The sequence below is a fragment of the Ictidomys tridecemlineatus genome, unplaced genomic scaffold (genome assembly GCF_052094955.1).
Source record: "Ictidomys tridecemlineatus isolate mIctTri1 unplaced genomic scaffold, mIctTri1.hap1 Scaffold_54, whole genome shotgun sequence".
NCBI lineage: Eukaryota > Metazoa > Chordata > Mammalia > Rodentia > Sciuridae > Ictidomys > Ictidomys tridecemlineatus.
In genome coordinates this window covers 223264-250730 of record NW_027523576.1, presented here as the reverse complement: position 1 = coordinate 250730, position 27467 = coordinate 223264, and the positions used below count along the sequence as shown (strand labels likewise).

Below are 27467 nucleotides of genomic sequence, written 5' to 3'. Positions count from 1 at the left end.
CCAGGTCCAGGCCAACACAGACACGGCTGGAGGGCTGCCATGGGGCCCCCCTGTGGGGCATGTCTGGAAGGAGGCGTTACACTGGTGTTGAGGTAGCAACCCCAGGAAATAACCACCACGTCATGTGGCTGGCTGGAGTGGCCCCAATCCCTCCTGCAGGTCACACAGAGACACAGCCGCACCCTTGGGCCAGAGCTGTAGAATTTTCACAGTCATCTTGGACCAGGAAAGCCAGAGATACATTTCTGGCAATGTGAGAGAGGCCTGGCAGTGCCTGAGGCACACGGTTCAGAGCTGCTGAAGAAAGGGGCTTTGTCAGAGTAGAGCCTCCCGTGGTCCCTTGGTCAGCTCTGAGAGGTGGAGTGGACGCGGCTCTGGGAGGGAGCACAGTAGGGCTGCAGTGGCTATCTCAGGCAGGCAGCATGTGAGTGGGGGTGCAGGACAGAGCCCAGAGAGTTGGAGTCCATTTTGAGCTGTCTCTGAAGGACGCTGCCCAGGCCCCTCCAAGGCCCCTCCAGGGCGTTCCTTTGTGCTCGGGCCTCCTGGGCTCTGAGCTCAGGCCTGGCCCTCTGGCTTCTCAGGCATGGAAGGCAGTTCAGAGCTGGGCTGTGGGGAGGCAAAGGTTCCACGTTTGACACAGGTGTGGGTCGTGGGCAGACTCCAGTCCTGACCCCAGCAGGGTGTGAGCATGTGACACACCCTGCACTTTCCCCTGGTGCCAACCCTGGAGAGATGGTGACATTTCTGTTCCTCCCACCCCTGCAGGTGGAGCTCACAGGCAACAGTATTTATGAGTACATCCATCCATCTGACCACAACGAGATGACAGCTGTCCTCGCCGCTCACCCGCTTCTTCACCATCACCTGCTCCAAGGTAGTTCCTTCAGGTGAAAGTAAACAAGGCCACATTCTTAACTATGACCCAGGGCTTGGATTCCCACAACTGCCAAGGTCTAGGGGTTACCAGGGCAACACTTGGCCCCATCAAGTGGGAGGTGCATTTTGGCCCCTGTCTTTTAAACCACATTATTTAAACCAGCCCCCATTACTGCCAAAGACTATTCAGAGCTGCTGGGGATGAAGGTGCTCGTGATTTAGAATTGCAGGTTGCAGCCTCACAGGTTTAGACCTGGGCTGCAGCTTCTGAGGATACAGCCCAGGGGGCTGTGAAACTGCCTGGGGGAAACTACACCTGAAATTCCCCTGGGTGACAGCAGTTCCTTTGCTATGACCACAGACTGTAAACCATCCTGAGAGCAGGAGGACAGTGGCTTTGCTATTTTCCTGTTACCTTGTAGCCATGGTCAACATATCATTTATGCTTGTGGCTACTGCAAAATTCTGGAAGTCATGAGACCCACCACTGAACCTTGTTTTTTAATGTAGTGATAAAATAGCACACTTACATCCATGTTCAGGGTGTGCCACTATGTGTTTAAATACTGGGATAACTACTTTCCTACATAGTTGGTTTGTTTTGTAACTATATGCATTTTATTTTATGCATTTAAAAGTGTTACTCTGAGCAGGGGTCTGGGTTTTTTTTGCCATAGCACAAATCAGTTAAGATGCCCTGGGCATCACAAAATTAGAACAAATGCTGGGAAGATACAGAAGTTTTCCGGGACCCCGGCCTTTTAACTTCGTGGACAGCTCAGAGAGGCCAGCAGGCTAATGGGTCTCACTTATGCCTTAGACTATAGTACCCAATGGGGCCCCAATTCCCCAGTGGATCAAAATGTAAATAAAAGACTTCAAAGTGGTGAGGACATTTAGCCATGGAGGAGAAATATGGCTTTCATTCTTATTGCTCCCTCCTGGGGAAGATTACCCTCAGGCTCGGAGGAGGGACCACAGAAGCGCATGCTCAGTTGTCCAGCAGCAGTTGATCTCGCTGTTCCTTTCCAAGGAGAGAGTCTGGTGTGCCAGCTTCTGAGACAAGACGGGGCCCGACTATAACTACAGCCTGTGATAGTCGTTGGGATGGGATGGCGTCTAAATCAACATGAAAAAATGATGCTGAGAGTCATTCCCAACAACAATGACTAATCTTTCCACTCTGGTGTGTTTTCAAAGCTGGACACAGACAGCAGGAATCCTAGAGAATTCCTCAGAACACCATGTTGTTGCTTAAAACACCGCACAGGGTGCCCCCTGCTTGGCAGTGGTCTTCTGCTGCTGCCCTGGGTTTCATGTTCCCCTTCCTGTGTTGTAGCCTCTGGAAAAGTGGTGAAGGAATGAAAGTAAGTGAAGCTGGGGGGACATGAGGCCCGTCTACTCCTGTTTCTGTGGGGTTTGAGGCTGAGGTGGAGAGCAGTCCTAGAGGAGAGGCAACAAGCTGGGGGCCTAGGGTCCCGTGCTGACTCCCTGCAGCGCCAGCCCAGGGGTGCATGGAAGGCTCCCGAGCACACGGTGCTCTTCTCTCTCACAGATTTTCTGCCTGGATGGAACCCCATTGTTTTATGGTGAAATGTGTGAGAAGTGCGCCATCCCCCCAGATGAATAAGACTAGGTGGTACTTTTGAGACGTGAGCTTCCACACCTCAGTGACATCTGTCTGGTTCAGACAGGAGGACTGTGGGTAAAGCACATAGCCTGTCCAGCTGGGGGAACCAAGGAGGCCTCTGAGTCGATTCCCAAACTTCCATGAGGCAGTGCCCTCAGGGACAGTAGAGGAGGACCTTGCTCCACTCCAGCCTTTTTTTTTTTTTGGTACTGGAGATTGAACTCAGGGGCACTCGACCACTGAGCCACATCTCAGCCCTATTTTGTATTTTATTTAGAGACAGGGTCTCACTGAGTTGCTTAATGTATCACAGTTGCTGAGGCTGGCTTTGAACTCACAATTCTCCTGCCTCAGCCTCCAAAACCACTGGGATTACAGGTATGCGCCTCCATGCCCGGCCCAATCCTTTTTTAATGATAAATTTATCACCAGGCAGAATGGTGCATGCCTGTAATCTCAGCCTCTCAGGAGGCTGAGGCAGAAGGATCACAAGTTTAAGGGCAGCCTCAGCAACTTAGTGAAACCCTGTTTCAAAATGGAAAAGGGTTGGGAATGTAGCACAGTGCTAGAGACTTGCCTAGCATGTGTGAGGGCCTTGTATTTATTTACAAAATAAATAAATAGATAAACTTATTAACCTCCAACAAATGTCTACTTAGAGTGGAGTGACAGCCCCTCACTCAGAGGTGTGGCCTTTCTCTATTGCTGTCTCTGAGCGCTGGTGTCCTTTAAAGCCAAGGAGGACTCCTGTATGTTTGCAAGAGTGAGAACTCTTTATGCACAGGGCCTTTCAAAGAAAGGAAAGGAAGGTCTGGCTTAGCTAAGCTGTGAGGGGTTCCCTGGGGAGGTGGAGACAAGGGTTGCTCCTTCCAGGGCCAGAAATGAGGGCCAAAGCTTTGCTCTGGCCATAGTGGTTCTCGGCACCCAGTGCCCACAGTGCAGGAGGTATGAGTGGCTGGCCCCCTCTGCCAGGGAAAGAGCCTACGCTGTGACTGACACTTAGCATCTGCTACCTGAGGGGAGTCAGACTCTTCTGGGCCTTCACGGTATCTCAGGCACCCACCCCAAGTCTGCCAGGAAGTTCTCCCGATGCCAAGCCACTCTGTGGCCTCTAGGAGGTGATGGTGGCCGGTGGAGCTCTGCCAGGCCCAGCCCTTGACTCCAGGCTGGCCTCCAGGCTGTGGCTGAGATTTGAGCTGCTTTCTTTTGGGGCTTGTGGAAGCCACACCAGGACAGGGCCAGTCTCTCCCCTCCTCACCCAGACCTTAGCAAGTTCTCAGAGTCAGGGTCAGGCATAGAGGAGCAGGCCTCTGACTGTGGCCCTGGGAATTTCATGGTGCTGTGTGTGGGGAGATGGGAAGCAGGTGGGACCATGGCCCATGGAACCTCGCTCCTGCTTTCAGAGTACGAGATAGAGATAGAGAGGTCCTTCTTCCTCCGAATGAAGTGTGTCCTGGCAAAAAGAAACACGGGCCTGAAGTGCAGTGGATACAAGGTATGAAGGGCCCTGGGGGGATGGAGAGCTGGTCGTGTTCTGCACTGGGTACTTGGTATTCCGCCTCACACTCAAGGATGTCTGCAGAAGGGAAGCCTCGGGAAACGAACATATCATTCCCACCAGGGCAAAAGTCTCCAGTGACTGGCTCATGGCTGCTTCTGAGGCCCATGTAAAGGCTGGTGCTTTAGAGGGATATTCCAGCCTGGCTGGCTTTCGTCCCATGAGACCAGAAGTGGCTGTGGCTCAGGTTAGACTTGTCTTCCAGACAGGTCGCTTGTTCTGGCTAATTCCAGCGTCTAGGAGCAGGTGACCTGCAGAGCCGGCTGGCAATGTCGTTCCACAATGTCAGAGGTAGCTGACGTGGGTTAAGGAAGTCTGCTGTGCGCCAGGAGCCTGTTACCCTCCGTCCTTTCTCTGAGCTCCCCACTGCCTCCAGGATCCTCTCTGCTGTCCTCCCTGAGAGGCCACAGCCATCAGTCACTCTGCAGTTGGAGACAGCTAGGAAGATTTTCTAGAAACATTTGTTCCTTTGAAGAGGAGGGAGGAGAGTGGGGAGAAGAGGAGGCATCTGTGTCTTTGTCCTCTCTTTCTGGAACACCCCTACCAAGCCTCTCCCAGCCCCTCCCAGGGTCTTCCTTCCCCTCAGCTCCTCCCAGTGCCTTCCCCATTCCAGGCTGACACTTCCCCTTGGCCCTCCTCGGCCATCCCACTCTGAGCTCTTCCCTTAGACATCGACCCCCTCATTTGTTCTGTTTTATTTTATTTTTGCCATAAAAGGGATGGAGCCCAGCGCCTGCCACCGAGAGGCAAGAGCTCTACCACTGAGCTGCTCCCCCAACCCCTGCTCCCTTGGTTTTTAATTGTCCCAGGCTCTAAGCCGCATTGGGCCAGGATGGGCAGCCACCAGCCCGGCCTCTCCCAGAGACATTCTTCAGGAGACTTGGCTCTTGACTTGTTTCTGCTGCTTATTGACGGTCCAGCTGTCTAATCTGCAGCAGAACATCACCTGTCTATCTTGTCCTCACTTCCCTGCTCAGTAAAATGGGAGAATAGACTACAAGGATTTGGAGATTTCTTCTAGCTCTTCAGACGATGAATACCTTGAGGGATCCTGGAGAAAGGGTTTATGAACAGAGAACTTGAAGGCTAAGGATGTTAGTCTGTACCACTGCAGTTATGATGATTGTGATTCCAGCACGATTTTACTGACTTAATATGTTTTTGCCATCCTGGATCCCAGAGTCTCGTGCAGGCCAACAAGCTATACCTTGCAGAGCTATGCCCCAGTCTGTTACTGACTTTAACTGGCATAAATGCTTCTACTCACCAGGCTCCAGGTGGTATAGAGGTTCCTGTTTGAACTTGGTGCGTTCTTGCCTACATGGTCTTTGGCTCTAACTGGAAGGCTTTTAGATAGCCACTCTGACTTGTTGATTATTAAGATCTTGAATTAAAATACATGAAATTAAAAGACATAAAAATGAAGATTTAAAAAAAATCTATTGAAAGGATTCTTAATTTACTGGAGTGTAGGAGCATGTCAGGTGAGGCAGAGGTCAAATTCAGTCCCAAAGGAAGGTGGGAAGCATTTTAGTTACTGAAGCGAGCATTAGTGAAACAAATGGCTGTCTTCCAAGAAGGTCTTGCTGTGTTCTCTAAGCACGACTCTCAGTGGGTTCCTTACATATAAACTCATCCTATGTCAGAGAGTCCTAATTTGTGACATTCCTTACTCAGGGTTGACAGAATAAGACATCCCTTATATTTTACTGTGACACTGTCTGCTAACAAAGGCATCTGTCAGCCTATTGGCCACATTCTCGGTAGAACCTGGGTTGGGGACATTCCATGAAAGGAGTCAGGAGGAGTGGGTGCCACGGCCAGCTGACGTGCCCTCTGCTCCCCCAGGTCATCCACTGCAGCGGCTACTTGAAGATCAGGCAGTACATGCTGGACATGTCCCTGTACGACTCCTGTTACCAGATCGTGGGGTTGGTGGCAGTGGGCCAGTCCCTGCCTCCCAGTGCCATCACAGAGATCAAGCTGCACAGTAACATGTTCATGTTCAGGGCCAGCCTCGATCTGAAGCTGATATTCCTGGATTCCAGGTGAGTTGTGGCACCTGCCAACAACACTGCTGTGACATTCTGGAAGATACCGATGATAGAAATTGGCCCCAGAGCTCCGTGATGTTAAGCCAAACTATAACAAGGAATAAGTCCTACTTAGAATGTGGGTTAGAAAGGGATTTAGTGAAATCTAGTCATGAATGGAAAGAATTAATTCAGCTTTGGACTCTGGGACTTATTTTAATTAATTAAGTTATATTTGAATCATTTCAGCGGAGTTTGGAATGGGAATATGTGTTGTGGGCACAAGTTATCCTTTTCTGAAGGCCCACAATATCAGAATTATGTCTCGTCTCTCCGCCAAGCCGGTAGGATTTTAAAAGCAATGGGTTTTCACACTGAGCAGGGTGAGAAGCCCTCAGATCCCCCACAGCCATGGCAGATTGGATGCTGGGAGCAGAGAGGTCGCCTTCCCTGGGGGAACACTTGACCAGAGCTCAGCCAGTGCCCTGCCTGTGTCTGGGCTGGGGGAAGGGAGCGTGAGTGAGGCAGAGGCACACCAATTCTTGTCTCTGGAGGCTGTGCTAGAGAGGCCTCGGGTCTCTCCCAGGGCAGGCTGCTGGCCTCAAAGTCTTTGTACTTTTTATTATTTTTTTAACTAAAATTTATTTTTGCAAGTAATAACTGTATTTTTGTGGGGGATAATGAGATGTTTTTGCTCATGTATGGTCTTGAGGCTTTGGCTTGTGGGGCCTCTTCCATTTTATTATCTGCAAAATGAGAGACCTGTCCATGCACTGGCTACCACAAGACTAGAGAAGGATGAAATTAGATGAGAGATGAGTAACAGAAAACTCAGAGCCTCAGCTGCAAACCCAGAGCCTCAGTTGCCTGCAAGGCCACCTTGTTTTTCATCCCATAGATTCCTGTACTGTGCAGGCAGGAATGAGCTGTCAGATCCTTCTTTTAACTTGGCATATGTGATTGAGATTTCTAGGAGAGGGGATATATCCATTTTGGTTCCTGTGTGTCCTGAAGCTAGGATTTACTGATTATATTCCCCCCATTTTTTTTGTTGAAACAGGGTCTTTTTATGTTGTTCAGGCTGACCTTGAGCCAGAAGTTCAAGAAATCCTCCTGCCTCAGCTGTCTGAGTAGTTGTGATTACAGGTGTGCACTACTGTGCCTGGCTACTACTTGTTATTCTTACTTTTTTACTTTTAAAAGACACAGCTAGGTAGGGGCAGGAGGTAGAGACAGAAATGACTTGAGCTTACCATGATTGTATCTCAGAACCATCCAAGACAGAGGAGCAGCAAGAGGTGGTGTTAGAGAGTCACCATTATTGTCACAGAAACTGCAAGCCAAGGGCAACTAGGACTCTTTGGGGGAGCTGATGACACCTTTGAGGGTGGCCCAAGGGTGAAAAATGCTCTTTTCCTGCCCTGCAGAAGGAGCCCCTATGGGGAGGAGGCCAGGCCAGCTGCCTCCTGCAGTGGGCCATGCAGTGATAGGAGACTTCTTTCCCAACTTAGGAATCACTTCTGAAAGCAGGCTGGAAATTGGCTGTCCAAGGTCATTACCGAGGGAACTAGGGAGAATCCAACTACTTTCTTCCTTGTTTTGCCTCCTAATATTTCTCAGACAATTAAAAACAAACAAACAAACAAAAACCGCCCTGAGATCCAGTGAATTCTCTAGAAGAGGAAAAAAGGGGTGTCCCAGAGGGAAGATGTGGAGTCTTTTCAAGTTGTTCAGCCCACACCACTGTGAAATGCAGAGGGTCTTCCAGCAAAGGGTGCAGGTGGTTAGCTGCAAGACAGGCTGCTTCCTGTTCCTCATATACGGCCTGTGGGGTACCAGTGAGGGCCTGTGAACCTCCCTGTAAGAGCTGCACCCCTGGAGAAACTAGAGAAAAGGGGTGAAGATCTCAAAGGCTGGGTGCAGTGGTGCACACCTCTAATCCCAGTGGCTCTGGAGGCAGAGGCAAGAGGATCGTGAGTTCAAAACCAGCCTCAGCAATTTAGTGAGGTGCTAAGCAACTCCATGAGACCTTGTCTCTAAATAAAACACAAAAAAATGGGCTGGGGATGTGGCTCAGTGGTCAAGTGCCCTTGAGTTCAATCCCCAGTACCCCTCCCCCCCCTGGAAGAAAAATGAACTCAAAGGAGACTTCCTGTCCCCACCTAAGCCCTGCAATACTTCCTGCTAATTATCAGGAAGCTTCTAGTAAAGCCTAAGGCTTTTCTAAACTCCTTCATGGAGGAGGGCTTCAGGGGCCAAAGAGCACTGGAGAATTCCTCATGGTCACTGTGGTCTTGCTTTGGTTGCAGTTCCTATGGTTTTTGAAAGGCCTCTGGGCCAGGGCATAGTGGCTTGGGCTGGCCCAGTACTGGGGGGACAGCAGTGGCCAGGCTGGGTGGAGGCGTCAGCTTCTGGTCCAAACCCCAGGAGCCACAGCAATGGCTTGGCCAGAGGCCCAGTGGCTCCAAGTCACAGGAGCAAGGGTGGTAGGCTTCAGGGGGCCCTCTGGCATGCTACCCAGGATGGTCCCAGGCAAAACTGAACTCAGCATAACCTGACATTAGGTACCTAGGGGTTTGTGGCACTTCATTTTGAAATTGTAACTGGAGCTTTTGCTAAGTATGGGTGAACCCAGCGATGTTTGGGGTTTGGCAGATCCTTGTGACAGGTCTTCAGACACTAGAGGTTTGGAAAAAACCAAGAGGGCATCTTGCCAAGCCCTTCCCCTTCCCTTTAATTTTTAAAGCCAGTATGTACTTTGATGAGAAACTCAATACATGTGTTTCTGATTCACTTACACGTTCAGGGCCCTTGTTCTATAATTTGATGTCGAGGAGGCTGTGGAGATGTCTGTTTTTCTTTTTGGGGGAAGCCAGACATCTCAATTTCCTGCCATGGAGTTTGACTCCGATGGGGCTTGAAGTTCTAGGTGGCCCTTAGACAAGTCCCTTGAACCCTGAATGACTGGACTGGAGGCAGTAAAGTCTCTGCCTCAAGCCCCATTCCTTTCCCACCTTGTAGGAACACCATGGGGATGTGCACAACAAATTGGGAGCCCCTCCTGGGAACCCAGAGGCTTCCAGAGATTTACCACCCAAAGCCCCAGCAGAGCTCAGCAGAAGGGGAAGCGGGCTCGAGAATGGTCTTGAGGTCATTGACCAGTTTAATTTGCAGCTCATATTTTACATATTTCATATCCTGGCTAGTAGGTCCATAGCCCAGGCCCTCCCGGGTGCCCTGGCCTTCCTGGGTGCTCCCTCTTCACTGCTGCCCCCAGGACTGATTCTCACCATAGTCTCACAGCCTTTGAAATCTCTTCTTGTCCTCCTCTTTCATCTGTCTCTGCATATCTGTCACCACAACACTGGCTTAGGGCCACCCCCTCTAAAGGCACAGCTCCCAGCTCGGGGGCTGCAGCTGGGGAACCCAACCATTGCCACATGCAGTTTCACCTACAGACAGAGCCACCCCAGGCCGTCAGTGCAGAGGTGGTCTTGGATGCTGACAGCTACTGTTCTTCAAAGAGCTGGAATTGGAAATTAATCTGCCCAGGGCTTGACGGAATAAAGAGGGGTGGAGTCCCACAGGCACTGGATAGAGGCTCCCATTTCTATGGAGAGCTTCGGGTCTTCCCTCTAGTCACAATATCCTCAGATGTTCCACTGCTCCTGGGTGGTCTGAGATAATCTTCTAGTGATATGAGGCTTAAACATCTGCAATTTTCCATAATTCCCATTAGTAGGAATCACTCAACTGCAGGGTCCCAGAGATCAACTGTGTCCATTAGGAGTGTCCAGCATGGAGTGGAGATTTAAGCAACCCAAGTGCCCGTCCACAAAATGCAAAACGTGATCTCTGCATGAAACAGAGGATTGCTCTCATCATAGCCTCTTCCTCCCCATTTTGGTATCAAAGTTCACTCCTATGTGCCCTCAGATAAGCTCACCCCTGAAAAAGCCCGCAGTCCTAAGCCATCCCAAACACACTTTGAGCCAGGGGTTTCAGAACATTCCTGCTCATAAATAGTGCTACATCCTGCACTGGGCGAGACTTCAAAGATTTGCTTCTTGTAAAAAAGATCACTCTCAGTTTCCAAAATCAACATTTCCCCCCTGAGCCTTTTAGCACTTGATTAGTTGGCAAAACCAATATTAGTTTAAATGAAAGGCAATCTGCAGAGCAGAGTGACTCACGGAGCTGCCGTCCTCCCCCAGGGTGACCGAGCTGACAGGCTACGAGCCACAGGACCTGATTGAGAAGACGCTGTACCATCATGTGCACGGTTGAGACTATGCGCACCACCTCCATGAGTAGTACCACCTGGGCCTGGGAGGCAGCTGGCCGGGGAGGGGGCATCCCTTGCCTGGCACAGTGTCCAGAGGAGCCTGAAGCCTCAGAGGGGCTTCCTCACAGGTGCCAGTTCTTGAGCATCCTCTCCAGAGCCTGCTCATGAAGCTGGCAGGTGCAGGGTGTTGGGGAATTGCCTGGATTCCAGATTGTGGACTTGGAATCCAGCTTCTCTATGAAGTCTGCACACCAGCTATGAATAATGGCAATAACCAGAGAAGAATTGACCCCTGAGCACTTAACTGTGGTCAGGGACTGGTTTAAGGGATTAAGCAGATTACTAACCCAGTGAGGGGGAGTCTCGTGTGCATGCTTCTCCTTCTACTGTTGAGGATGCTGAGGTCCAGTGAGGTAGAGCCACTTGCCTATGGTCACTCATCAGGGAGGTGGCAGATCTAGGAGTCAAACCTAAGCAGAGTCCAGTTGCTGAACCCCGACCCTGCTGGCGATGCTCATGTTCCACGATAGAAATCAGCTTGGAGTGAGTGAACAGAACAGTGTTTGATCGGCCAATGGAGGTGATTTGGGGATATCTGCATGTTTCAGAGGGGATGCTCCAGTCACCGAAGTATCACTATCAAAGTGACACTCCGAGAGTCCAAATGAAGCAAAGAATAATTTGGATGGAGTGGAACACCTCCTCCTCCTGCTGCTGTTTAGTGGGTACATACAGTTGGTCAGAGGAGCTCAGTCTCCTGCAGAGGGACCCAGAGGGCTCATCCTTTATTCTCACTTTGCTGGGTTAACTAAGAGATGTTAGAGGACAAGTGCTGGTATCTTGTTGGAGGTGGGCAGCAGGTCCCCGGGCAGTTAAGTCTGCAGCCACATTGTGCAACATAGAACATGGCATCACTCGGGTGTGGCTGCTGTTTTCTCCTCCCCGAGTCACCACAGGCAGAGGCTGTGGCAATCAGGACTTTCAGCTGGACAGACTCCTTGCTCCCGTGTGCACATGAAGATTCCGAGTTGTGAACCATCCTTCCTCCCTTCCTTCCTTCATCCGTACCTTCCTTCCTTTCTTTCTTTCTTTCTTTCAAATCACAATCTCGTAAGCATCCCTGTTACTCCTGAGACCAAGGTGGGTAGGGAAGCAACAGCTTAGCATCTGGATGGAGTCCGTAGGAGAGCCTCACCCCTGAGGAGCTGGAAGTGGTTCTGCCAAGGGGGCAGCCATCCCACGGGCTCCTGGGGAGGAGCGTGCTGGGAGCTTCTGCTGCAGCATTGAGCTGCATGGGAGAGAGTTGCTCAGAGTGTGGCTGGACGCTGCCCATGAGGCCTCCGAGCGTGGGGAGAGAGAACCGGTGGCGTTGAAAATCCTCACTTTTTAAATTTTTATTTTATTTGTGGTGCTGGAGATGGAACCCCTTTCCCTGAGAGAAGGTAAGAGGATTTGTGCTTTGAAAAATCATAAAGGTCCCAGTGACGCTAGTCATGTGACCCTGGCCAGGGCCAGAATGGGCAAATCAAAGAAAACCAGAAAAGGCCATCGTGGCCATGATGGTGACCGTTCCGGGGCTCTTACGGTGGCTGGGGCTGAGCAGCTCTCCCAGAGACCAGGGGACAGCAACCCTCTTCCCGGGCTTGGGGAGGGCAAACATGGTGGGACCCACTGTGAGCCCTGGTGACTGCCCAGCCTCCCCTCTGCCAGGGTGTCCTGGTGCATAGAGGGGCTGGCATCAAGGAGTCCAGGCGTTCACCCAGCAGAGTGCCGGGAGCCGGCCCCGAATTCACGCCTCGCTTCCACATCGAGACAGGCCCTGTGCCTGGGCAGCACCAGCCCTCAGTGCAGCCATGACCCCAACCTGGCAGTTTACCCTCAGTGTCTGTCACTGTGACCAAAATACCTGACAAGGGCACTTAGAGGAGGAAAGATCTCTTCTGGCTCAGCGTGTCAGAGAATGTAGCCACAAGCAGCTGGCCTGAAGGCAGAAATGTCATGGGGGAAAGGCGTGGCCGAGGAAAGCCCTCCCCTCATGGGAGCTAGGAAGCTGCAGAGGAAGAAAGAGAGGAAGGGCCGGGGACAGGCAAACCCCTGCCCAGTGAGTGCCTCCTCCAACGGCTCCATTCACCCATCAATGGACTGGTCCCTGGGCTGATCCACTGATGAGGTCAGGGTCCCCGGGATCCACTCACTGCCTAAAGCCCCGCCTCTGAACCTTGCTGTGGTGGGAACCAGGCTTTCACCAAGAGACTTTGGGGGTCATTCCAGATCCAAGCCCTAACCCCCTCCTCTCCCAGGCCAGACTCATCAGATAAAATAAGGACACATGGCCAGCAGCCGGGGTGGTGGGGTTGGGACTTCATGATGTGACACTTTGGCAACTTCAAAACCTCCTCAGTGTGTGGTCCCAGAGGCTCCCCTTTCTTCCCCAGGCCCAGAACTGGGGCAGAAAGGCCAGCGCCAGGCCTCCTGGTCCCAGCTCTCCATCCCTGGGTCCAGATGCACCTGTTATATTTCCTTAAACTCCAGTTACAGACACTGAGCTTGGAGTACAGGGGCAGTTGTTTAGTTGAACTGAAACATGGGTGGGGAGAGGGAAATGAGCAGGGAGGAAGAGTCTGCCTCTATGGGCTACTGCATGGGTGGCTCATGCTCAGTCCCCGGGACTCTGGAGCCTGTATGGCCCCTGCCCCAGAATTATGGAGCCCACAGGGAGAGGGAGCCCATGTAGTTAGATTCCAGCCCCTGACAATCACTGCCTGAGGACTGATCTCAGGGCAGGGCCTGAGGAGGGAGAGCAGGCAGGCAGCGGGAGTGGCCACCGTCTGTTGCCTAGGTCAGCCTCCCCCAGTCCCTCCTTAGCTCCCACATCCCCTGGCCACCATCTGGGGCTGTGTGACGCAGTCCAGGCACTGGCCCTGCACCAGTTCCCCTCTCCTGCCAGCCCTGGCTCTCGACTTCTCTCTGTTTGGTGGGGCCACACCTCTCTCAGGGGCACTGTCACCTCTCTGCCTTCTTTGCCTGGGACCCTGTTGGCCAGCTGCAACGTCCTCCAGTCCAGCTCCTGCTTGAGGGCTGAGGGAGCCCCCACACAGGCCAGTTCTCTGCACTCCAGCTGGATGCCAGCGGCTGCCACCTCTCCTCCTGGGGCCATGTGTCCAGCTGCTGGCCCCATAGAGCCCACCCAGGGACCCAGGTCCTTTCTTCCCTTCACCTCATGGGGACTGGGCGAGATTGTGAGGGTGGCCATGACAAAACTTGCTGACGAGGTGGCCTTAGTGACAGACACTTATTTTTCCACAATTCTTAGTTGAAAAGTCCAGGATCAGGGTATCGGCAGGGTTGGTTCCTTCTGGGCCCCTCTCCTTGGCTTGTAAGTAGCGTCTTGCCCTGTGCCCTCACATGGACGTCCCCGTGTGCATCTGTGGACCCCATCTCCTCTTCTTGCAAAGATGCCAGTCACATGAATGATGTGACCCCAGGCCTCTGTAATCACCTCTTTGAGGGCCTGTCCCCCAGCACAGTCACATGCTCTGAGGTAGTAGGGTGAGGCCTTCCACAGGGAACCTCATGGCAGGGGACCCGATCCCTCCTGCTTCTCACCCATGTCGTGGGCTGGGCTGCCTCAGTCCAGCTGGCTGGGCGGCTTGGGGAGCATGTGAGAAGCCTGAGAAGGCTGAAGGCGTAATTGTGCAATGTGATTTTTCAGTCTTGTCACACGGTGCTAGGGCTCAGGGGCCTGGCCCGAGAGGAGGCCCCCAGGCTGGCCTGCTATTCTAGCCTCCTGCCCTCCCATGCTCCACCCAGAGCTGCATCATGGCTACTGCCGACCCTGCACTTGAGTCCTTTGCTCTGATCAGCTAGAGCTGGCCTGCTGGCTCTCTTAGGAACACAGGGACATTGGCAGCCTCTTCTGCTCCCGCTCCATCCTCCACAGATGGCTGCAGAGGCCTGACTGGACACGAGGGCCATAGTCAGCTGGTTTTCACACATTTTTTAAAGATGTTCTTTATTGAGAGTCCATGGGGTCTGCAGAATCGTGGTCCCCAAGAAAAATAACTCACAGCCTTCCAGAAAGGCAAGTGTGAGCAAAAGCAGAGCCTGGCACTGCTGTCGGGAGGCCTCTGGGGTCAGTGTGAGTGGCACTGCAGCCCAGGGGGGCTTCTGTGGGCCACAGTGGCAAGTGGGCCTGGTGTCCCAGGGAAGGTCTCCAAGTGAGGCTGTTCCAGGTCTACCTCAGAACCTTCCATGACCACAAGTGAAGACCTCACAGGAGAGACTGTGGCCTTCCCACCCCCCCCACCTCACTCCTGTGGGGCTGTGGAGTGCCTGGGGACCCCAGGCACGATGCAGTCATCTGGCTTCAGACCAGAGAGGCCCCGCTCCCCCAGACACCCTGACAGGCTGGTGGGGAGGGCTCCGTGTCTGCGCACCTGATGATAGGTGTTGAGGGACACCTGGTGGGCTTCTGTGTCCATGGTTCAGAAGAATCATGACCTTCCATAGGACTGAGAATTTCACCTCTTTTGGTAGGCCCCCAAGCCAAAATGACAGAAGAGAATGCAGGCCATGTCCCAGAAAGGCTTTGGGGCCTGAATGTGTAGTTTACAAAATTTTAAGCAGAACTGTTATGACAAAATTATAGGACATTAGAGTAACTTGTATAGAGCCGAGAAGAACACTCTCTGAAGGACACATGGTAGTCATAAACTCAGATGCTTAGGGGGCCAGGCACGTAGCAGGAGTGGGGAAGTTAGTATAAGGCAATAGAAAGTGGCAGAGTCTGGGCTGGGGATGTGGTTCAAGCGGCAGCACGCTTGCGGGTTCCATCCTCAGCACCACATACAAACAAAGATGTTGTGTCCTCCGAAAACTAAAAAAATAAAAAATAAAAAAAAACCTCTCTCTCTTTAAAAAAACAGCAACCAAATACCACAGGTGGGGTGATTTATAAAGAACACAGGTTTATGAAACCCATGGTTCTGAAAACGGAGAAGGGCAAGATCAAGAGGCTGCTAGTGGCAAGGGCCTTCTTGCTCTTCCCTAGGAGACTCCCCTCTCCCCTGGGTTGGCATGTCTTCTTCCTGGTCCATCTACCCCCCAACTAGCAGGTGTAGTGTTGGGGGTGGGGGAGATTGTACTGGGAAATGGAGACCCAGTCCCAAAAGATGGGTTTCATCACCAGCTACATAATCTCTGGAGTCCCATCTGGTAGAGGAGTCCCATGGAGGGCACAGGGACTGCTTGTACCATTTTTTCCCAGCAGGGAAAGGGATTCGTTTCCTGCAGCTGCTGTAACAAATTACCACAAACTGGGTAGCCTGAAACAACAGGAAGGTATTGTCTCTCTGTTCTGGAGGCTAGAAGTCGGAAGTCAAAGAACCGCAGAGCCAAGCTCCCTCCAGAGGCTCCAGGGGAGGGCCTTCCATCATCCTCAGTTTTGGGTGGCCTCACGTGTCCCTTGGTTGGGGCCACATCACTCCAGTTGGCCTCATCTTCACATGGTGTCTCCTCTGCGTGTCTTATAGGGACACCTGCTGTTGGAAGTGGGGCCCACGGACCTTGTCTTGAGATCTGTCACTTGCTCACATCTGCAAAGACTCTTTCACACATCCCTGGTTGTAAGGATTAGGATCCAATATCTATCTCTTTTGGGGGAGACACTGCCCATGCAATCCAGGACAGGCATTGCAGCATCCTTTTCTACCCTTAAAATGTAAAACAGAGATGGCGTGCTGAGGTGGTGGCTCAGTTGCAGAGCACTTGCCTAGCACATGTGCGAGGCAGTGGGTTCGATCCTCAGCACCACATAAAAATAAATAAATAAGTAAAAGTCCCTCTACAACACACACACACACACACACACACACACACACACACATATAAATATATATATAAATGTTGGTGAGGTGGTGCAGCCTGCAATCCCTGCTCCTTTGGAGACTAAGGCAGGAGGGCAACTTATCAATGGCAAGTCTCAAATTAAAAATATAGAAAGGGCCAAGCATATAGCTCAGTTATAGAACACGCCTGGGTCCAATCCCTGATACTGGGAGGTAAAGAGGAGTAAAAGAAAAAAAAATCTAAAACAGAATAGAAGTATGCCCAGACCTGCAGGAGGAATTCTAGAAGGACCAGGAAGGCTGCCTGTTTCTCTGGACAGTATATTTATGGAACTAGAATTTCTATCCCAGCATGGGTGGGAAAAAAAAAACAGAACTAGGGGCTTTCATCTAAGCGTGGATCACGCAGAATCCAGGACGTTGCCGATGGTGGTGTTGGAGATGCCACACACCGAGGGGTGCAGCACGGGCTTCTGCCCTCGGGACTCATGGTTGAGGGAACTCCTCGTCCACCACCACCACAAGAAGGGATTTACTTTATAGTTCTGCAGCCTGGGGTCATTTCAGGCAGCTAATCAAGGATGACAGACTGGAGGGAGAATTGATGCACACCAAGGAATGTTGTGACTAAGTGTCTAGGATTTCGATTTGGATTGATGTGTTGACTATTGCCATGGGTCATAGGGAAGCAAAAAAAAAAAATCAAAAAAACCAAATATTTGGTTGATTGGTCTCTGTATCTAGCCTGATCATAGCAGAGTCAAGAATTAGACAAAAATGATAGTTGGGGAAGGTCCGAGATAATCAGGTCTCAGCAATTTCTGTAATTTGATTCTTAAAATATGCAGGATAAGCTGGCTTCATTTTATCCAGCTTGACATGGTTACGAATAGTTTTTTGGAGTGTTGTAAGAAATAAGAGGAAGTAAAGTATAAGATCAGAGATAAGAAAAGCTCAGGTCGTATTCCCATGGTGCTTTACAGGCACTGCTACTCATGGATTTTTTTGTTTTCTGTACTGAAGATTGAACCCAGAGGCACTAACTCACTGAGCCACATCCCCAGCCCTTTTTTGTATTTTATTTAGAGACAGGATCTCGCTAAGTTGTTTTGGGCCTCACTAAGTTACTGAGGCTGGCTTTGAACTCCTGCTTCAGCCTCCTGAGCCACAGGAGTTACAGGTGTTCACCACTGTGACCGGTTTAGGCATAGATTTTAAAGTCCAGGAGACCAGCAAGCATTTCTGTTAAAGAAAGAAGAGTCTGGGACTCCAGTTTGTTTAGATGGCATCTCTTGGTTATATGGGAGCCATCAACAAATCGGCTCACCCCAGAGATGGCTAAGAGAACCTTCTGGAGTCCACTAATTCTTCCTCCCACAGTTCCATGTGTCCTCAGCTACAGTTTGTGGTAATAGAGTAAACAAGGCAAGGCATTTGGAAAGAGCTGGACATAGAAACCTTGGGGATTTTTGTTAGTTCATTTGGGGTTATTATTGCTTAAAAAGCAAGCCCCCAGAGGAGAAGCGCTACAAAGTTTCTCTCAATCCTGCCTCTGCCTACACTCATCAGCACTGATTTTGCCCCTGCCATGTTGATTCTGGATAGAAAGAGTAGGTCTCTACAACATCCCAGAGGAAGCTGCCTCTCCAAGGGGATGGGATGGCTGTTACACAGCAGGACTGTCCTTAGGATGTGGCCCTGATGGATGTGGCCCTGTATTTCTAAAACTCACACCTCCTTCTTGTTGAAAATCTAGCAAATGAAGAAAAGCTGAAATGAGGAAAATGCAAATTACCTGTGGTTTTACCAGTCAGAGACAAGTGAGCAGGTACTGATCCTGTCATCTGTGTCCGCCACGGCAGAAATCTTCACACGGAGGGCCTCATCCTCCCAACAACCATATGACATAGGGCTAGGGATATCCTTCTTTTATAAACGAGGAAACTGAGTCACAAGAGGGTCAGTAGCTGGTCCAAGAACACCGTTGGTTCATGTGCAAATGCATGTGAGCTCATTCTTTTATGATCAGGGTTCTGCTCTGTGCACTCCTGAATCTCGTCTTAACACTATGTCATCTGCATTTCCCACTGTACCACAAATTCTTACGAATCACTGTTTCAGTGGCTGCATAGTACTCCATAACTTATTTACCCTGTCCCTCATTGTTGGGCAGGTAAATCTCTCCAAAACTTTCTTCTTCTGTTTTAAGCAAATCGAATCTCTTTGTACATTAGTCTGTGTTTACATTGCTCATAATTTATTTCCATTGGATCAATTCTTGGAAGTAGAAACCTGGAAGGGGATGAGCCACCACATTGCTTTCCCAAAGGATCAGGCCGACTCCCTTCCATCAGCACAGGGAACACCTTCTCCAGAGATTAGCCAGATTGCCTGTTGCTATTTCTTTTTTTTTCTCTCCTTTAGATAAACTCACCTTTTTAACCATTTCCATGGTTTTTGGTGAGTGTTGTGCTGCCATAACTTTTTTCTAATTCTGGAATATTTTCAAGGTCTCCAGAAGCAGCCCAGTCCTGTTACCATTCTTTCCCAATCCCCCTCCCCCTTCAGCCCCTGGCATCTGCAAATCTTCTCTCTGTCTCTGTGGACTTGCCTCTTCTGGACACTTGGGATAGAGGGAGTCCTACACTGTGCTGATTTGATGGATGGGCTCTCTATGAGTCAGTTCAGTGAGTTGAACACATGTTCATTACTTTGCCCATTTGTGTTTCTTCTTTGGTGAATTGTTTGTTAATGTCTTTCCCTTGTATTGCTTTCGGGGTCTGAGTGTTATAAATTGGCAGTAACTCTTTATATATTAAGGTTAATAATTCCTTGACTATATTTGTAGCATTTTTTCCTTCTGCACCAAAATATTTTGATGTGGGTGTTAAAGTGGACAGAAAGCACAAATGGCAGGGAGAGCCGGGGGAATGTTTGGGTGGGGATGAAAGGGGGGCTTTGTCTTGTTGGTACAATACCACAGCCGAATGAGGTGGTGCTGATAGCCAGTACAGTCACAGACTTAGCCCCTTTGGTCTCTTCCCCAGATCTCTGCTCAGGCGGCTGCTAGTTGGGGGCCTGGTGCTAGGCGTACCTTGAGAAACAAGAATGTTCTGGAGCTGGGGGTGGACAGATGGGGCGGAGCTTTACTCTTTCCATTTCCCACACACAGCTTCTGGCGCTTGCCTCCCCCTCCAGGCCGCCTCCATGGGCCTCCTTGAGAGCTATAAGGGAGAGTCACAGTTTGTGGGTCCACTGAGGCTTTGGGTGAGCTGCTCAGCACTGAGGTTTGCACCCATGCATTGAAGATGGGCCCACAGGCCCAATTTTCAGGAACTCTGTCACCAAGCAGAGGACTTTGCTACCCGAGCAACACAGGAAATGAATTGGCCCCAAGAAAGTGGGTAATTGGGAAAAAAAATTTAATGGCAACAGAGTAGCAAGCGATTTCGCTGTGAATACACAGTGTCTGGGTATCAGCAACATTTGACTCCTAGCCCAGTGCCCTGCAGTTACTTTATTTTGTTTAAATAACTACATCACTCACCCTCTCTACCATTAAAGATTGGGGGGATTAAGACATAATTGTGACATGTTGGATTCTAAAAAAGCAGATGGATGTTTCTGCCCTGCCAGGTACCGAGTTGCCAAGGGGCTGTTCCCTGCAGTGGAACAGTGCTGTTCACTCGGGGGTTTTAGTGGACTCCTTGAGGTTGCAGGCAGCATCTGGGTGTGAGTGTGTGTGTAAGCGTGCCTGACTCTTCCATCAAGTTCAGAGGGGTCCTTGGCCCCAAGGCCCAGGATGCAGGTCCTTGGTGGGGTGGCATCCCAGAGTGGGGCCCGTGGACTCGTCACCCTGTGCTTGCAGTGTTGGTGAAGGGCCAGGTCACCACCAAGTACTACCGGCTGCTGTCCAAGCTGGGCGGCTGGGTGTGGGTGCAGAGCTACGCCACCGTCATGCACAACAGCCGCTCGTCCTAGCCCCACTGCATCGTGAGTATCAATTATGTCCTCATGTAAGTCAGCCCTATTGTTCCTCCCCTTGCTCTTCCTCCTGTCACTCATTGCATCGCTCCAAAAGTGTCACCTAAGGCTCTGTCTCTTTCCAAAACTCTTCATTTGTCTCCTGTTTTGTTTTTATTTGAACAAAATAAGAGTCCAGTTTGGGGGGAGGGTCCAGATTTTCCCACGCTCAGCAGAGAGGAGTGAGTGCTGGGGGGGGACTCAGATCCCAGCACAGAGCCCAGGTGGGGGGTTGGGGGAAGGCCCCACCTTGAACAGGGTACAAAGAAGTGCACATCTGGATCAGGAATACAAGCTCACATAATCCATGTCCACAAACCTGGATCATCTTGAATGCTTCTACGATTTGGGACAGAGGAAATCTCTCATTTCCCATCATCTATCCATATAGCCTGTTGCAAATGACAGAGAATACTGAAAACTCCCAAAGGTCAAGTTCAGTTGCAAATACATTTAAGGCCATTGGAAGCAATTGAACATGAGTCACTCTGCCCACCAAAGCTATTGTGTATTAAACCACCTTGACCCCAGGCTTAGTCCTGTACTCGATGCACTCATGGTCCCCCAGCACCCCAGAAAAGAGTCCTCATTTGTGTTCTAAATGCAGTGGTGGGGCCGAGAGTGCAGAGCACTTGCCTAGCCTGCAAAAAGCCCTGGGTTTGATCCCAAAAGTGGAAGGGGAAAAAAGGCAACGAGGAGTTAGGTTCCAGGTTCTGCGCAGAGCGACCGCTGGGTCTCTGTGTGTTAGCTGCACAGTGGTCCCGGCAAAACTGTAAGGGAGAAATGATTCGGCCTAGTTATTATTCTCGAGCACCAAGGTGTTGGCTGGACGTGGAGGGCCGCCTCTCCTTCCAGGAACAGGATGCTGAGTTGGCTGCCAGGATGCTGCAGCTGTCAGGAGCCTCTGGTGTGAAAGCCGACAAGGCCAACTCCAGGCTCCCGGCCCTTACAGGGCCCCTCACTCCCGCTTCCCGGGTGCTCAACGGGAATCAGCTGGGTCACAGATGTGCACCAGGGATGAGATGATGTGATTAGTGGCACTTTGGCCCTCCCTTTTGCCTTGACAGCCTTAGTGGCCCAGGATGTCCCCAGGAATTGTGTTTGGGTTGTATGGGATTGGAGAGGGCTCTTCTGACCTCCCTCGATTCCTGCCAAATAGCACTAATCTTGCCAGCATTCCTGGGTCACCCTCTTGGGGCTTCAGGCAGCTTTTATGACAAGATTGAGCTGTCCTGTCCTCAAATGCCACCCACACCCAAGCTCAGTGAGAGGATCCGAGGAATTTGGAGAAGGAAATCACTCAGGGGACAGAGCCAGGGAAGCCACTCTTCCTCCACCACTCCTCCTCATGACAGGCCTGCTCTCCCTTTCCAGGGACATCGAATACAAGGAACTTCAGCTGTCACTGGACCAGGTCTCCACTTCTAAGTCCCAGGACTCCTGGAGGACCACCTTGTCTACCTCACAAGAAACTAGGAAATTAGCTAAACCCAAAAACACAAACATGAAGACAAAGCTGAGGACATACCCTTACCCCCCACAGGTAACCCACCGTGGTACGGGATGCAGCTGACGTCTGTTCCAGGGGCTTGGGACACCCTGGGTATGCTAAGGAGTGACGGCCCTCTGAACATGTAGCTGGATATCTCTACAGAATGGAGCGGGTCCCCAAGGATGTCCTGCCCACAGGGTGGTGACATAACCTGGGGACAGCTGACATCCACGTGGACTTGTCAAGAATAGGAACTAGAAGACCACTGGGAGGGCACATGAGCCTGTTAGACTCCATGTAAATAGGGGTTAGAAGCACATCACATGTGTCATGTTTTCATAATATTTTTTTAAAAATGAAAGCCCTTATTTATTTTTTTAGTTTTAGGATAGAACTCAGGGGCACTATACACCTGAGCTGCATCTCCGGCCCTTTTTACATTGAGACAGGGTCTCACTAAGTCTCTGAGGCTGGCCTCAAACTTGTGATCCTCCTGCTTCAGCCTCCCAAGCAGCTGGGTTACAAGTGTGCTCCCTCTCCTCCCCCTTTGAAAGCACTTGGTGTTCTGTCAGATATAACAAGCGTCCGTGTGCATTTGGGGTGGGGGTCTCTTTCCATCCAGAGGGTGGGTCACTGGGGAAGGCCCACCTTGGCATGGGGCAGGGATATGGCTTACCCACAGCCCCTCGGCTGGCCTCCGTCCATCTTCTTTCCATGCAGCAATACAACTCCTTCCAAATGGACAAACTGGAATGTGGCCAGCTGGGAAGCTGGAGAGCCAGTCCCCCCGTCAATGCCTCGGCTCCCCCAGAACAGCAACTCCATTCAGAAGGCAGTGACCTTCTGTACCCGCCATCCTACAGCCTGCCCTTCTCCTACCATTAGGGACACTTCCCTCTGGACTCGCATGTCTTCAGCGGTAAAAAGCCAATGTTGCCAGCCAAGTTCGGGCAGCCCCAGGGATCCTCATGTGAGGTGGCATGCTTTCTCCTGAGCACACTGCCAGCCAGCGGCGAGTGCCAGTGGCATTATGCCAACCCCCTAGTGCCTAGCAACCTGTCTCCAGCTAAGAACCTTTCCGAACCGCCCATGAACACTGCCCGGCACAGCCTCGTGCCAAACTATGAAGGTGGGTCCTGTTGGCAGGTGGGGACACCAAGGGGAGGACTGGGAACAGCTGGGGGCTGTGGCGGTAGGTGGTGGTGGGGGCAGACAGAAACGGAGTCCTCGGGATTTGGGTAAACCTTGCCCTTCTCTGCTCCTAAGTACAGCTTCCCTGCTCTCCTGTGCTTCACAAGAGAGAAAGTCACCTGTGCCTCGTGCACACCAGTGGCACTATAAAGGGGACAGGGTTCTGAACATTCAGACTCCATATAAATTCGGCATCCTCCACTCCACAGGGAGGCCTGTGATTTCCAAACCCCCTCCCAGGTTTTGAGAACCCCCAGTTCCAGTAATTTATTTATTACTTATTCTTGTTTTGCTGGGCTGGGGATCAATAGGTCTGTTGTTTTACATGATTACTTTTCACTTTACCCCAAAATGATCTTGAGAGACAAAGAGGCTTCCAATTTCCTTCTCATGCTGCTTTCAAAGTGCAGAAAAGGAGTAGTGATAACCCATGGGCTCAGGGACAAATGTGCCACTCACCAGATCTAGAACAATAACAAACTCTCCAGGCCTCAGTCTCTTCATCAGTCAGATGGGATCATAAGCCATGTGATGTGTCTGTCTTGACTTGCCAGTTCAAACCACAACAAAGATCAGAGTGGCTTTCTTAGCCTTCTCCCCCTGATGGCAGGTAAGCAGTCCTTAGTGGAGTGCCACCAGTTGCTCAGGACACCGGCCAACTCCTTTGACTTACTGGACCAACCCCAAGAAGAGGGTGGAAGGTGGGGACTGAGGGTTAGCTGCAGGAGATGTATACCTGATCCACCCAGACCTGACTGAGGCTCAGACTATAGACCAAGATGGTGTGAATGTCCTGTGGCTGTTACTAGGATAGCAGTAAATGTAGATGATGTGCCCAGGAGGGTGATAGATTTCATACCAACCTGAGATTTCATGGGAGAAATCTAACCTTCTTGATGATCATGAGGAAATGTTTTCAAAAGTAGACAATTTAAAAAGGACCACATCGGCCATCAGGGCCTGCCACCCTGTCTTGGGCCTGGGCCTGTCCTAAGAACCAGATATTCCTCAGATTTGTATTCCCAGTACCCCCTGGTCACCGGGTCCTTCACAAAGCCAAGAAAAACAAAGTGAAGGGTTTTGACAATAGTTGACAATATTACTCACTTGAGATGGACTTAAAAATAATTGTTTTTTCTTTGGGGTTCAGTATTGATATGATACACAGAATTTGATTTTTATTGATATTTTATTGATATCATATTTTATTGATATGATACACAGAATTTGATTTTTATTGATATTTTAAAAGTGAAGGAGGTTAATAACTACCTACATATCATAAGCTTGGTGGGAGGGGGGACACCAAAGATGTTAATTTGAGGCAATTTGGATCAACTTCCTAATCATTTGGGTATTAAAGGAAGACAAAGGTCCTCATAAAGTAAAAAGCCCAGATTGCTAATTGATGTCAGGCATGTAATTGAGAAGGCTGGTTTAATTATGATCCTCTCAGCAGGATCATAATAGCGCCTCTCCAGGGATAAGCAAAAACAAGGGTAGACTGGAGGGCCCTTGGTAGCCTCTAGACCCCTGTTGTTCAATAAGGTGGCATTAGCCGGCAAGGCCATCTATGGACATGGAAAAGCGGCCAGTGCTGTTCAAGAAAGAACCCTCTTCCCCACCAAAGAATAAACAGTTTTTAATCTGGGTCACCATCGACGTTCCCTGGTATGTTGCATTAGGTACATTAGTCCACACGAATCCCACCTGTTTTTTAACACAGCTCGCAGGACATTTGCAATTGTCCCTTGTGGTTGTACAATGCGCGCCTGGAATGCACGCAAGAAGGACGGTGGCAGCCCGAGGGTTGGGCGCGGGTGGCCCAGGGGTGGCGTTGCTTGGGGCAGGCCTTTCCCTCCCTGGATGCCAGCATCTAACGTATCGCCTGTCCCCACAGCGCCCGCTGCTGCGCGCACGTTTGGCAAGGACACCGCGCCCCCGCCGCCGCCGCCGCCGAGCTTCCCGAGCTGCGGCCACTACCGGGAGGAGCCCGCGCTGGGCCAGGCCAAGGCCGCCCGCCAAGCCGCCAGCGACGGGACACGGCTGGCGCTGGCCCGCTCGGCGCCCGAGTGCTGCGCGCCGCCGGCCCCCGAGCCCTGGGGCGCGCCCGCGCAGCTGCCCTTCGTGCTGCTCAACTACCACCGCGTGCTGGCCCGGCGCAGGCCGCTGGGGGGCGCAGCGCCCACCGCGCCCGGCCTCGTCTGCGGCCCCAGAGCCCCTGAGGCGGCGGCCGGCGCGCGGCGGCCCCGGCACGCAGGCCCCAGCGCCGCCTCCCGCCTGGCGCGCCCCAGCCGCACTACCTGGGAGCCTTGGTCATCATCACCAACGGTCGGTGACCCGCCGGGCTGGCTCTGCCCAGGCAGGGCGGCCGCAGGGAGAAGCCATAGGCCAGGCCTTCTCTGGTTCCTAGTTCACAAAGTCCAGCGGAGGAGAGGGGCGAGCTGTGTAGGCACCAATAAATTAATTTATACAGAGACAAATATTTTAATAGAACGCAGCCGACCTTGAGGCGTGACCGTAGCTGCCCTGTACCCCCGTGGAGAGGACCCGGCGCAGCCTGAGGTCGGGACATGGCCGCCCATCCTTTTTCTCCAGGGGCCCATCTTCAGACAGAGCCCAAGGTCGCGGCATTTGACGTGTGACCTCAAGCTATCGGTGCCGGGGTCTCGGGTTCGCTCACCTTGAAATCCAGCTGAAGGCATCGAGCCCGGTCTCTGATGCTCAAAAACTGGGCCTTTAAGGCATCGCAACTCCATAAATACACTTTAAGGAGGGCGACCTCGCCCTGGCAGCTAGCATGCAGGAAGAGGAAGCCTACCGATTTCTGAGCCCCTTTTGATTCTTAGGTACAGGAAGAATGTGATCATTGTAAGTCCCATGAATGACAACAACTCCACTGTCTTTAAAAGTCATTCATGATTTTAAAAATTTTTTTTTTTAGTCCTTTCTTCAATACAAAACAAGCCAAGACCTAGGGGGTGTGTAGCCATGGGTGTGCTTCCCAAGTACACGGTCAAGCTCTTACTCCCCCTTCCCTTCCTTATGGACTCTTGGTAACACCAGGAATAGCACCTTCAGAATATATTGAATAGGCATTAAATGCAAAAAAGAATATATAGCCAGATATTTTATGAGAATGACCTTGTCAAGCTTAATTCCACAGCAAAGTCCCTCTGTCCCACACAGATCTATAATTCACTAGGATCGTGTTTGCTACAGGTAGTGCTAATGAAGTTAGTTAAATTGCATGTGCAATATGGAAAACTGTCATGGACTGCACCTTGTAGAAGACAAACTTGCTTCAAGGGTGTAATGAAAATGATGGACACATTTTAAACATTTTCTGCATTTTATACATAGCAAGAGCGCTTCATATGAATGTGTCATGTGTGTAACAGGTGAACAGAGACCCTTTTATAATGCACCAGGAGTATTTTCAAAATAAACTTCCAATACTTTTGGTTTCACTCTTATGATTTTTTTCCTTAAAGATATCAACATTGGATCTGAGGGAATAGATGCATTGAGCTACCACTTTTCAATTTGCTCTGCACTAGAAACAACTGTACCCCTTTGCTGCTTTTTCAAAGCTTATTTAGGAAATTCTTCCACATTTCTGAATAGAAAGAGGTTTCACATACTTTTAACTCATCCTTCTAGAATCAAAGTGAGAATGCATAAAGTGTTCTCACAACGTGAACTGATCTTTTGCCAACCCTGAGTCAGCAAGGGCCCTATGTAATCTCTTCAGGGTATCAGTTGGCTTTATAGTATGCAGGTTAAATTTTGCAAACTTAGGAACATGTGTCATGCACAAGGCGACTGGATCACAGATGGGTACACACACCTCTCTCCTGCACTGAGCTACACCTCACTAGATGCTCTGATGGACTGTGTACACACATAAAAGAAACCAAGGGTATTCTTTTTTATGGTCGCAAGTCTCATAATTAAACCATGATTCTTGCAAGGTATAGGTTTAATTAATGGGAGACATCACCAACATTTTTCAATAAAGTACCACAAATGTTTTAACATCTACCTGGTTATTAGCCTTGGGGCTATATTTAGTACACACAAATCAGGAAGCCTTCTGGAGCAGGTTAATAGCAAAGGTTACCGCTGAGGAAAATGGCCCTGTTATAGATTTACAAATGACAGTGTCAATAGACTTAACCAAGAGTGTGTACTTAAAGATAAAATGTGTGCTCGTGGAAAATTCCTCATCTGAACAAATATCAGAATTTTCACAGCCTAGAACGGGAAGGAGGATTCCTCTCAAAGCCCCTTTTAAGACGGCCTAGGGCTCAATGCAAAGTTGGCAAGCAGTTACCACGGCAACCTAATATTGTTCCCTCCATCTTCAAGAGTCTGCACACTGAAGCCATCGCGCGGTTCCCCGACTTCTGTGAGGCTCTAGCAGGGGAAGAGGAAGCATTTTAATAAATATCCCTCCCTTTGACAAAAAAAGAAGAAAAATCGTACTGGGCCCTTACATGTACCATGTTTACAAAAATACCAGATCAAATG

General features: G+C 50.6%; 1 pseudogene across 1 annotated transcript in view; it reads left to right on the top strand.

Moving 5' to 3' along the window:
• The window catches only part of LOC144373981 (single-minded homolog 2-like), a 36558-nt pseudogene extending 10154 nt beyond the window's left edge, over positions 1 to 26404 (top strand). The window contains exons 3-10 of the transcript XR_013433521.1: positions 766 to 874; positions 3910 to 4001; positions 5913 to 6112; positions 10312 to 10421; positions 20097 to 20244; positions 21626 to 21794; positions 22464 to 22872; positions 24835 to 26404. The product of XR_013433521.1 is annotated as a single-minded homolog 2-like (transcript). The remainder of the gene's footprint in view (positions 1 to 765; positions 875 to 3909; positions 4002 to 5912; positions 6113 to 10311; positions 10422 to 20096; positions 20245 to 21625; positions 21795 to 22463; positions 22873 to 24834) is intronic.
• The last annotated feature ends 1063 nt before the right edge of the window (positions 26405 to 27467 follow it).